This window comes from Urocitellus parryii, chromosome 8, assembly GCF_045843805.1.
Source record: "Urocitellus parryii isolate mUroPar1 chromosome 8, mUroPar1.hap1, whole genome shotgun sequence".
Classification (NCBI taxonomy): domain Eukaryota; kingdom Metazoa; phylum Chordata; class Mammalia; order Rodentia; family Sciuridae; genus Urocitellus; species Urocitellus parryii.
In genome coordinates this window covers 35,713,956-35,725,067 of record NC_135538.1, presented here as the reverse complement: position 1 = coordinate 35,725,067, position 11,112 = coordinate 35,713,956, and positions in this window count along the sequence as shown.

The window sequence follows — 11,112 nt, the reverse complement described above, 5'->3', positions numbered from 1 at the left end:
TATTTCAAACACTGAAAGACAATGGGCTCCAACCAAGAATCGTGTATCCTGCGAAATTAAGCTTCAGGTTAGAAGATGAAATTAAAACCTTCCACGATAAACAAAAGTTAAAAGAATTCGCAGCTAGAAAACCATCTCTTCAAAAAATCCTTGGCAAAACATTACAGGAAGAGGAAATGGAAAATAACATTGAAAACCAACAATGGGAGGTAGGACAGTAAAGGGGGGAAAGTAGTCAAAGAGGATAACAAATCAGGTTTAGTAACATCAATAAACAAACATGGATAGAAGAACAAACCATATCTCAATAATAACCCTAAATGTTAATGGCTTAAACTCACCAATTAAGAGACACAGGCTAGTAGAATGGATCAAAAAACAAGACCCAACAATATGCTGTCTACAGGAGACGCATTTGATAGGAAAAGATATACATAGACTGAAGGTGAAAGGTTGGGAAAAATCATATCACTCATATGGACCGCGGAAACAAGCAGGAGTGTCCATACTCATATCTAATAAAATAGATTTCAAGCCAAAGCTAATCAAAAGGGACGAAGAAGGACACTTCATACTGCTCAAGGGAACCATACACCAACAAGACATAACAATCATAAATATATATGCCCCAAATAATGGTGCAGCTGTGTTCATCAAGCAAACTCTTCTCAAGTTCAAGAGTCTAATAGACCACCATACAATAATCATGGGAGACTTCAACACACCTCTCTCACCACTGGACAGATCTTCCAAAAAAAAGTTAAATAAGGAAACTATAGAACTCAATAACACAATTAACAACCTAGACTTAATTGACATATATAGACTATACCACCCAACATCAAGTAGCTACACTTTTTTCTCAGCAGCACATGGAACCTTCTCAAAAATAGACCATATACTATGTCACAGGGCAACTCTTAGACAATACAAAGGGGTAGAGATAATACCATGCATCTTATCGGATCATAATGGAATGAAACTGAAAATCAATGATAAAAGAAGAAAGGAAAAAGCAAGCATCACCTGGAGAATGAACAATAGGTTGCTGAGTGATCAATGGGTTTTAGAAGACATCAAGGAGGAAATTAAAAAATTCCTAGAGTTAAATGAAAACACAGACACAACATATCGGAATCTATGGGACACATTGAAAGCAGTTCTAAGAGGAAAATTCATTGCTTGGAGTTCATTCCTCAAAAAAAGAAAAAACCAACAAATAAATGATCTCATACTTCATCTCAAAATCCTAGAAAAAGAAGAGCAAAACAACAGCAAAAGAAGTAGAAGGCAAGAAATAATTAAAATCAGAGCTGAAATTAATGAAATTGAAACAAAAGAAACAATTGAAAAAATTGACAAAACTAAAAGCTGGTTCTTTGAAAAAATAAATAAAATTGACAGACCCTTAGCCATGCTAACGAAGAGAAGAAGAGAGAGAACCCAAATTACTAGCATACGGGATGAAAAAGGCAATATCACAACAGACACTTCAGAAATACAGAAGATAATCAGAAATTACTTTGAATCCTTATACTCCAATAAAATAGAAGATAGTGAAGGCATAGATAAATTCCTTGAGTCCTATGATCTGCCCAGATTGAGCCAGGAGGATATAGACAACCTAAACAGACCAATAACAATAGAGGAAATAGAAGAAACCATCAAAAGATTACCAACTAAGAAAAGCCCAGGACCGGATGGGTATACAGCAGAGTTTTACAAAACCTTTAAAGAGGAACTAACACCAATACTTTTCAAGCTATTTCAGGAAATAGAAAAAGAGGGAGAACTTCCAAATTCATTCTACGAGGCCAACATCACCCTGATTCCGAAACCAGACAAAGACACTTCAAAGAAGGAAAACTACAGACCAATATCTCTAATGAACCTTGACGCAAAAATCCTCAATAAAATTCTGGCGAATCGGATTCAAATACATATCAAAAAAATTATACATCATGATCAAGTAGGATTCATCTCTGGGATGCAAGGCTGGTTTAATATACAGAAATCAATAAATGTTATTCACCACATCAATAGACTTAAAAATAAGAACCATATGATCATCTCAATAGATGCAGAAAAAGCATTCGACAAAGTACAGCATCCCTTTATGTTCAAAACGCTAGAAAAATTAGGGATAACAGGATCATACCTCAACATTGTAAAAGCAATCTATGATAAGCCACAGGCCAGCATCATTCTGAATGGAGAAAAATTGAAGGCATTCCCTCTAAGATCTGGTACAAGACAGGGATGCCCTCTCTCACCACTTCTGTTCAACATAGTCCTCGAAACACTGGCCAGAGCAATTAGACAGACAAAAGAAATTAAAGGCATAAAAATAGGAAAAGAAGAACTTAAATTATCACTATTTGCAGATGATATGATTCTATACCTAGCAGACCCAAAAGGGTCTACAAAGAAGCTATTAGAACTAATAAATGAATTCAGCAAAGTGGCAGGATATAAGATCAACACGCATAAATCAAAGGCATTCCTGTATATCAGCGACAAATCCTGTGAAACAGAAATGAGGACAACTACTCCATTCACAATATCCCCCCAAAAAATAAAATACTTGGGAATCAACCTAACAAAAGAGGTGAAAGATTTATACAATGAAAATTACAGAACCCTAAAGAAAGATATAGAAGAAGACCTTAGAAGATGGAAAAATATACCCTGCTCATGGATAGGCAGAACCAACATCATCAAGATGGCGATATTACCAAAAGTTCTCTATAAGTTTATTGCAATGCCAATCAAAATCCCAGCAGCATTTCTTGTAGAAATAGATAAAAGAATCATGAAATTCATATGGAATAATAAAATACCCAGAATAGCAAAAACAATGCTAAGCAGGAAGTGTGAATCAGGCGGTATAGCGATACCAGACTTCAAACTATACTACAGAGCAATAGTAACTAAAACAGCATGGTACTGGTACCAAAACAGGCGGGTGGACCAATGGTACAGAATAGAGGACACAGTAACCAACCCACAAAACTACAACTATCTTATATTTGATAAAGGGGCTAAAAGCATGCAATGGAGGAAGGATAGCATCTTCAACAAATGGTGCTGGGAAAACTGGAAATCCATTTGCATCAAAATGAATCTGAATCCCTATCTCTCGCCATGCACAAAAGTTAACTCAAAATGGATCAAGGAGCTTGATATTAAATCAGAGACACGGCATCTGATAGAAGAAAAAGTAGGGTATGATCTACATACTGTGGGATCGGGCTCCAAATTCCTCAATAGGACACCCATAGCGCAAAAGTTAACAACTAGAATCAACAAATGGGACTTACTCAAACTAAAAAGTTTTTTCTCAGCAAAAGAAACAATAAGAGAGATAAACAGGGAGCCTACATCCTGGGAACAAATCTTTACTCCACACACTTCAGATAGAGCCCTAATAACCAGAATATACAAAGAACTCAAAAAATTAGACAATAAGATAACAAATAACCCAATCAATAAATGGGCCAAGGACCTGAACAGACACTTCTCAGAGGAGGACATACAATCAATCAATAAGTACATGAAAAAATGCTCACCATCGCTAGCAGTCAGAGAAATGCAAATCAAAACTACCCTAAGATACCATCTCACCCCAGTAAGATTGGCAGCCATTAGAAAGTCAAACAACAATAAGTGCTGGAGAGGATGCGGGGAAAAGGGCACTCTTGTTCATTGCTGGTGGGACTGCAAATTGGTGCAGCCAATTTGGAAAGCAGTATGGAGATTTCTTGGAAAGCTGGGAATGGAACCACCATTTGACCCAGCTATTCCCCTTCTAGGTCTATTCCCTAAAGACCTAATAAGAGCATGCTACAGGGACACTGCTACATCGATGTTCATAGCAGCACAATTCACGATAGCAAGATTGTGGAATCAGCCTAGATGCCCTTCAATAGATGAATGGATAAAAAAAAATGTGGCATTTATACACAATGGAGTATTACTCTGCATTAAGAAATGACAAAATCATAGAATTTGGAGGGAAATGGATGGCATTAGAGCAGATTATGCTAAGTGAAGCTAGTCAATCTTTAAAAAACAAATACCAAATGACCCCTTTGATATAAGGGGAGTAAACAGGGACAGGGTAGGGATGAAAGTTTGAGAAGAAGATTTACATTAAACAGGGATGAGAGGTGGGAGGGAAAGGGAGTGAGAAGGGAAACCGCATGGAAATGGAAGGCGATCCTCAGGGTTATACAAAATGACATATAAGAGGAAAGGAGGGGTAAGACAAGATAATACAAATCGAAGAAATGATTTACAGTAGAAGGGGTAGAGAGAGGAAAGGGGAGGGGAGGGGAGGGGAGGGGGGATAGTAGAGAATAGGACAGACAGCAGAATACATCAGACACTAGAAAGGCAATATGTCAATCAATGGAAGGGAAACTGATGTGATACAGCAATTTGTATACGGGGTAAAAGCGGGAGTTCATAATCCACGTGAATCAACCGTGTAATATGATGTATTAAGAACTATGTAATGTTATGAACGACCAATAAAAAAAAAAAGAAAAAAAATAAAATAAAATAGATTTTAAAAATGTATAGTTTTATATTGCACATTGATAAGTTGGCAATACTCTAAAAATCAAGTCTTTTCTTTTATGCTTTAGACCTAAAAATATATCAAGTATAAATTGTATTATTGAAATATAATATCTAAATATATTTAAAACATAAAGTATCTAGTTTGGTAACTTTAACTTTGGATATTTATTTGTCTAACCAAAGTTCATATATTGGGCAATAGACTATTCCCTTAACCTGATAAATGTATATATGAAGCTATTGATTACAGCTTCTTTTCAGTTCATGCCATCAGACTAAACTAAGTCAGACTAGAAGGTGAAATATAACTAAAGCTCTGTGGTATTAATAACATATTCAACTGCCTGTGTCAAATTGATTTTAGGGAAAGTGAAAGAGATAGCAACAAAAAGAAGTGCGCAAGCATAAAACAAGTACCCCCCAATACTCCCCCCCCCCCACACACACAAGGGAAAGTAATGTATGATACACTTGGTCAGGATCCCTGTTTTCTAAAGTTTTAATAACTGAAGAACCAACTTTACTCACTTGGCAGATCATTAATGCATAGCTGAGGACATGGTATTTCCAAAATGAGTCCCCTTTTTACCAATTAAGCACATGGTGCACAATTTGACTGAGATTATCTTCAAAGTGGAAAAGTTAGGTACTCAGGGATAGGGGCTACTTACTCTAAAATCCAATCTGTTGAAAAACTATCTCCTAAGACAAATCTCAAAGACAGGGATTGGAAGGGTAGAAACAGTACAGATTTATAATTCACTTTATATAAAAGGAATAACTTTAGATCTCATTATTTTCTAGTGTAACTAATTTCCTTTTTTTCTTTCTTTTTTTGTGTTTATGAAATAGCTAAGAATAAATGAAGTAAAAGCCTGCTATAAATGATTATTTTTCATGAAGACTTATAGTCACAGTTCAAATTACCTTCTCAATGACTATGTTTTTAAATAAATCTAAGTATTGTAGCAAAAAACCTCATCATTTTGTGAGTTCATTGTTATAGAAGATGTATTTATTTTATTCTTAGGAATCGTGAATTTATCTTCCAGAGGTTTTTTTTTTTTTATCAAGGAAGAAAATTCTTAATATAAACAGCTACAATCACATTACATGACTGTTTTGTTTCTGATGGTGTGTATTCAAAAGCAATTTTTTATATGTTTCCTGCAACATTATTTCCTGAACAAAACTCAATAGAACCAGGTATTACAGCGGACCCATTCCTGTTGACATCATGCTTCAGGGGAGATAATTAGAGGACTTCACATTTGAAATGGAATTTGTAAAGTATAACAGTCATCATTTAAAAAAATGTGTAAATGATTATTTGATTTTAGAATAGGTTGTAGATTCACAGAAAAACTATAAACATGGTACACAGAGTTTCTTATATCTACATCCTTTCCTCTTTTTTAACCTTTGACATTATGATGGTATATTTGTGACAATTTAGAAACCAATACAGATATATTGACCAAAGCCATACTTTACTGAAACTTATTTAGTTTTTGTAACATTCTTTTTTTATTTTTCAAGATCCCACTCAGGGCACCTCATTTCATTTAGTCAGTGTGCCTACCTAGGTTCCTCAGGGCTGTGATAATTGCTCAGACATTCCTTGTTTTTGATGCCGTTGGCATTTGAGGCATAGTGGTCAGGTATTTTGTAGAATATCCCTCAGTGTGGGTCTATCTGATGGTTTTATCATGGTTAGAAGGGGGTTATGGCTTTGGGGAGGAAGACCACAGAGGTGAAGTATATAATCTTCCCTCCTACCAACATGACCCCACTGAAGATAACCTGGCTTATCTGACAGCTATGATAGGGATATCACATGAGTGTGCCTTCATGGGTTCATGTGCTGGAAGCTTGGACCCAAGTGTGGTGATATCAAAGGTGGAAGAACCTTTATAAAATACAAAGTCATTAGAGGATTGGTGGTATTGCTCTCAGAAGGGATTAATACTGCTGGTCTCTTGGAGTGAGTTAGTACTTGTGAGATCCAGTTGTCATAGAAAGAGTGAGACCCTCTCCCTTTGCTTTCTGGTTTCTGGTCATACCATGTGTTCTCTTCCTCTCTTCCAATGCTTCTTCCAGTGTGATGCCACCTCTCATGAAGCCCTGACCTCAGCCAGCAGAAGCCTGCACCAGGGATCTTGGATCTTCAGAACTCTGAGTTAAGTAAACCTCTTTTCTTTATAAATTACCTAGCTTCATGTATTTTTTAATAGCCATGGAAGATGGACTAATACACTAATCAAGGTAGTGTTTACTAGGTTTTCCCACTTTTCCCCTCTTTCCATACCATTCTCTCTGGAAGCAAGTCATTAAGCATTGCCTACACTTGCCTCAGCTCCTTATAGAAGGAGTATCCACATTAATAATTTGAACTTCTTTTGCATGATAGATTTGTATCTCCTCCATAAGCTGTTGATTTTATTCAATCATGTATTTATACCAACATTAATTCATGGATATTTATTTTAGGATGTAATTTAATATTACTTTTTTATATCTTGCAGCTCAGATTGTTCCAGTTTTGACCATTGTATAGGCATGTATCTATATTTCTATATATCTATCTGTATTTATATTATACACTAAAGATAAGTTCATTCTTATATCTTCAACTTTAATACTACCATGGTTCATTCCAATTGGGTTGTTGTTGTTTTATTCATTTATTTTTTATTCTAATTTGTTATATATGACAGAAGAATGCATTACAATTCATATAACACATATAGAGCACAAATTTTATTATGTCTAGTTGTATACAAAGTATATTCACACCATTCATGTCTTCATACTGTACTTAGGGTAATATGTCCATCTCATTTGATGGTTGTGTTTTCTAATTTCAAACTCTTCACTCTAATTGTGAGAAATTGGCTTTGGACTAGAGTTGTGGCTCATTGGTAGAGTGCTTGCCTAGCATGTGTGAGGAACTGGGTTTGATTCTCAGCACTATATGTAAGAATAAATGAAATAAAGGTCCATCAACAACTTAAAAAAATAAAATAAAATAAAGAAATCTGGCTCCTATCATCTGCCAATTACTTATTTGTTCAATCCAAGTATACTTTTATAGATATATCAGAAGTGTTAATCACACATAAGCACCTTTGGGAGAAAGAATTTCATAAACTAGAGTACGATGCTTCTTTCTTTCTGTTTCTCTCTGTTTCTCTCACTCTCTCTGTGTCATCTCCTCCTCCTCCTCCTCCTCCTTCTCCTCCTCCTCCTCCTACTCCTCTTCCTCCTCCTCCTCCTCTTCTCTCCTCCTCCTTTCCTCCTCCTCCTCCTGCTTCTCCTCTTCTTCTCCTCCTCCTTCTTCTTCTCTACTACTAGAGATGGGAATCAGAGGTACACACCACTGAGTCACATCCCCAGACTTCTTTATTTTTTATTTTGAGACAGGGTCTTGCTAAGTTGCTGAGACTGACCTTAGACTTTCAATCCTCCTGCCTCAGCCTCCCGATAGCTGGGATTACAGGTGTGCACCACTCTACCTGGTCTATAACAATTCCTACTGTATTTGGTTCTACAGTTTTCAGTTATTTTCATATTTACTTAGGTCCATGCCTCTTCTTTCCCTCTTCCTACATTGTGGTTATAGTATATACTACTAACACAGATTCTTTTGTCACAGTCTGAATTCCATCCTGGGCTTCCTTTAGGAGCCATTGCATTCATTAGTTCTGAATCTCTTAACACTGATATTCTTAATTACCTTTTACACAATGCAGAAGAGTACATATGAGTATTATTTATTTTCTGATATATGTAAATATTCAAATAAATGTTAACATATGATTGTATATGTGAATTGGATAAAAATTTAAAAATAATTCAGTAGAGGAGTAAGTACACCAAGGCTTATACTTACACTCCCCATAATCTGAATATTTTTATTATGTGGCCATTGCTTGCTATTTTATCTCTTTCAATATTGTAAGTTCTTTAGAGGGAGGATCTGTGTCTAATTCTGTGGCATGCACTCTATAGTCTCAAAAGCACTATGCTAGGAAACATTTCTAAAAAGCAAAAAAAAATGTTCTTTGCATATTTGTTGAATTTATTTTATTTTTATATTTTTTATAATGGAGATTGAACCCAGGGCCCTTTACCATGGAACTATATCTCCAGCTTTTTCATTTTTAAAATTATTTTTAAATTTTGAGACAAGGTCTTGCTAAGTTGCTGAGGGTGACCTTGAACTTGTGGTCTTTTTGTTTCAGCCTCCCAAATCACTGGGATTACCGGTGTGCAACCACTGAACCCAGCTATTTGTTGTATTTAACTGAATAACCTGAAACTGATCCAAGCTGAGCTCTGCCTCAACCCTCCTGTTCTCCTCAAGATGGCAGAGTAAAGCATGACCAGACCTGGACACAGGCCAGTACTGGGGCATTTGTCTTACTGAGAGACTTCTCAGTTGCAGTATGTGGAAATTCAGGCTTTTAATCCTCAAAGCAAGATCTAATCTGTATGGAAGTAAATATTGACCATATACAAGGGCTGAATATTTTTCCCCTGTGTAAAATTTAATGGCTTATACCTTAGAATCCAATCCCGTGTTCTATATTCCTAAAACACTTATATTGATTGTAATGACAGTTAAGGACTGTGGGCTTCCCAGGAATTTATCTGGAGAAAATTTTGATTTCCAACACTCTAATGAAGAGTACCAGAAACAGTAGATACCAAATCTTATATTGTTATTCTGGAAGGATCTTCTATGGAGATACTAAGAAAAAATTATATTTCTTTTTCTTGCTGCTTTGCAAATTTCTAGGGGATGCATCCCTTATGCAGTATGTCATTTCATATAAAATAGAACTTGAGGGTGAAGGGAACTTTCAAATATACCTAAATGCTACTTCCTTTTTTTGTTCTCCACTTTACAGAAGAGGCAAATGCTTTTTCCTCAGCACAGAATCTGTGTGGTCTTTGTAAATTCCTATTGTTTGAAACATAGTAATATAGCAGATAAAATACTAAGTATAATATTTTTAAAGTGAATATAATTTGGCTTTCAGAAGAATGATTGCCTAGAAACAGAATTTGGCTTTATTTTATATACTAAAAGTGAATTTGAAGAGATGCTAATTGTTGATATTGAACCATTTTTAGAATCAATTTCATATAATTTTAATGCTATATATACTGAAGTCCCATAATAACTGTTTAATCAATCTTGACCCTACCTATAAGAAATTTACTTTCAGAAGAACCAAAGAACATTCTCTTAAAGGTTTTTGGAGGGTGTTAAATGAGATGTATCATAACTGTTCTTTGGACAATCAAAATTCAAAACAAACATGAGAAGCAAATTGATGATGTCCTTTTGGTATTTTGCTGTTTGTTTTGGTATAGCTGGTTTGGAGAACATATTTGTGACGATGAACTACAAGTGGAAATTCCAACCACCTTTCTCCAAGTCTAGAGTTTGGTATGGAAAGCTAAGAGGGTTGAAGTTCCAGATTTAACATTTAAGAAAATTAACAGCCTCTACCACTAGTCACACTTTGGGGCCTATCTCTAGGAAACAGATCTTCAGCCATGATTTGGTCGTACTTAATAAATAATCAGGGTAGGGAAAGATGGTGTGGGGGCAGGATGGAGGATAAAGACAGAGAAATGGAGCCTTACCTGAACCTTTGTCCTGGTCTTATCAGAACCGAAGTTTCTTAAGGGCAGAGCAAGTAAGGAAAAAGAATGTGCAAACTTTTTTTTCCCAGTACTTATTCTGAAGTGCTGAAGTTCCTATTTTATGAGTGACAGAAATTCGGAGAGAGTCACAAAATTAACCCTATGTTTGTTTAACTAAAAAAGTTATTTCACATTTGGAAACCAAGAGAAAAGGTAAAGATAAAAATCCCATATATTTTAATTTTACAATTAAATACCTTGAATGAACAAAAAACTAAAAAAGAGGAACTATATGTACAAATATCTAAAACATTTGCTATATACGTTCAATTATAATAAAATTCCTTTTTTTGAAAAAATACTTCAACTACTTTACAATCAAAAGTCATTGTACACTCAGTCTCCACCACTGTCCCCCATCAAGCACCAACGTTTTTGTTTTTGTTTTTGTTTTTGTTTTTTGAGATGCCTCCTCTCATGACAGGAATACAGCTAGATGCTGCCTCTGACAAGATGATTCTTATGAATGATGCCCTCATTCCATTGTCTCACAGAGGTCCTTCTGCCTATCTCAGGAGAGGATCACATGACCAAAGCTGGAATCATGTCCTTTCTGGGAAACTTGTATGTTGAGTATAGTAGAAGAGAGAGAGACAGAGGAAAAAATAAAGGATGATGTTCTTTCATTTCAGTGGCTGCCAATGGTAACTTACCCAAGATAGTGAATTACCTCTTGCTGTGCTGTTAGATTCCAAATCTGATACTTTCATATTCTACTAGAACCAGTGAACTCTCCAATATCCATTTTTAAAATTTCCTTTTTGTTCAAGCCAGAGTCAGTTTCTATTGCTTGTAATCAAGGTGTTCAAA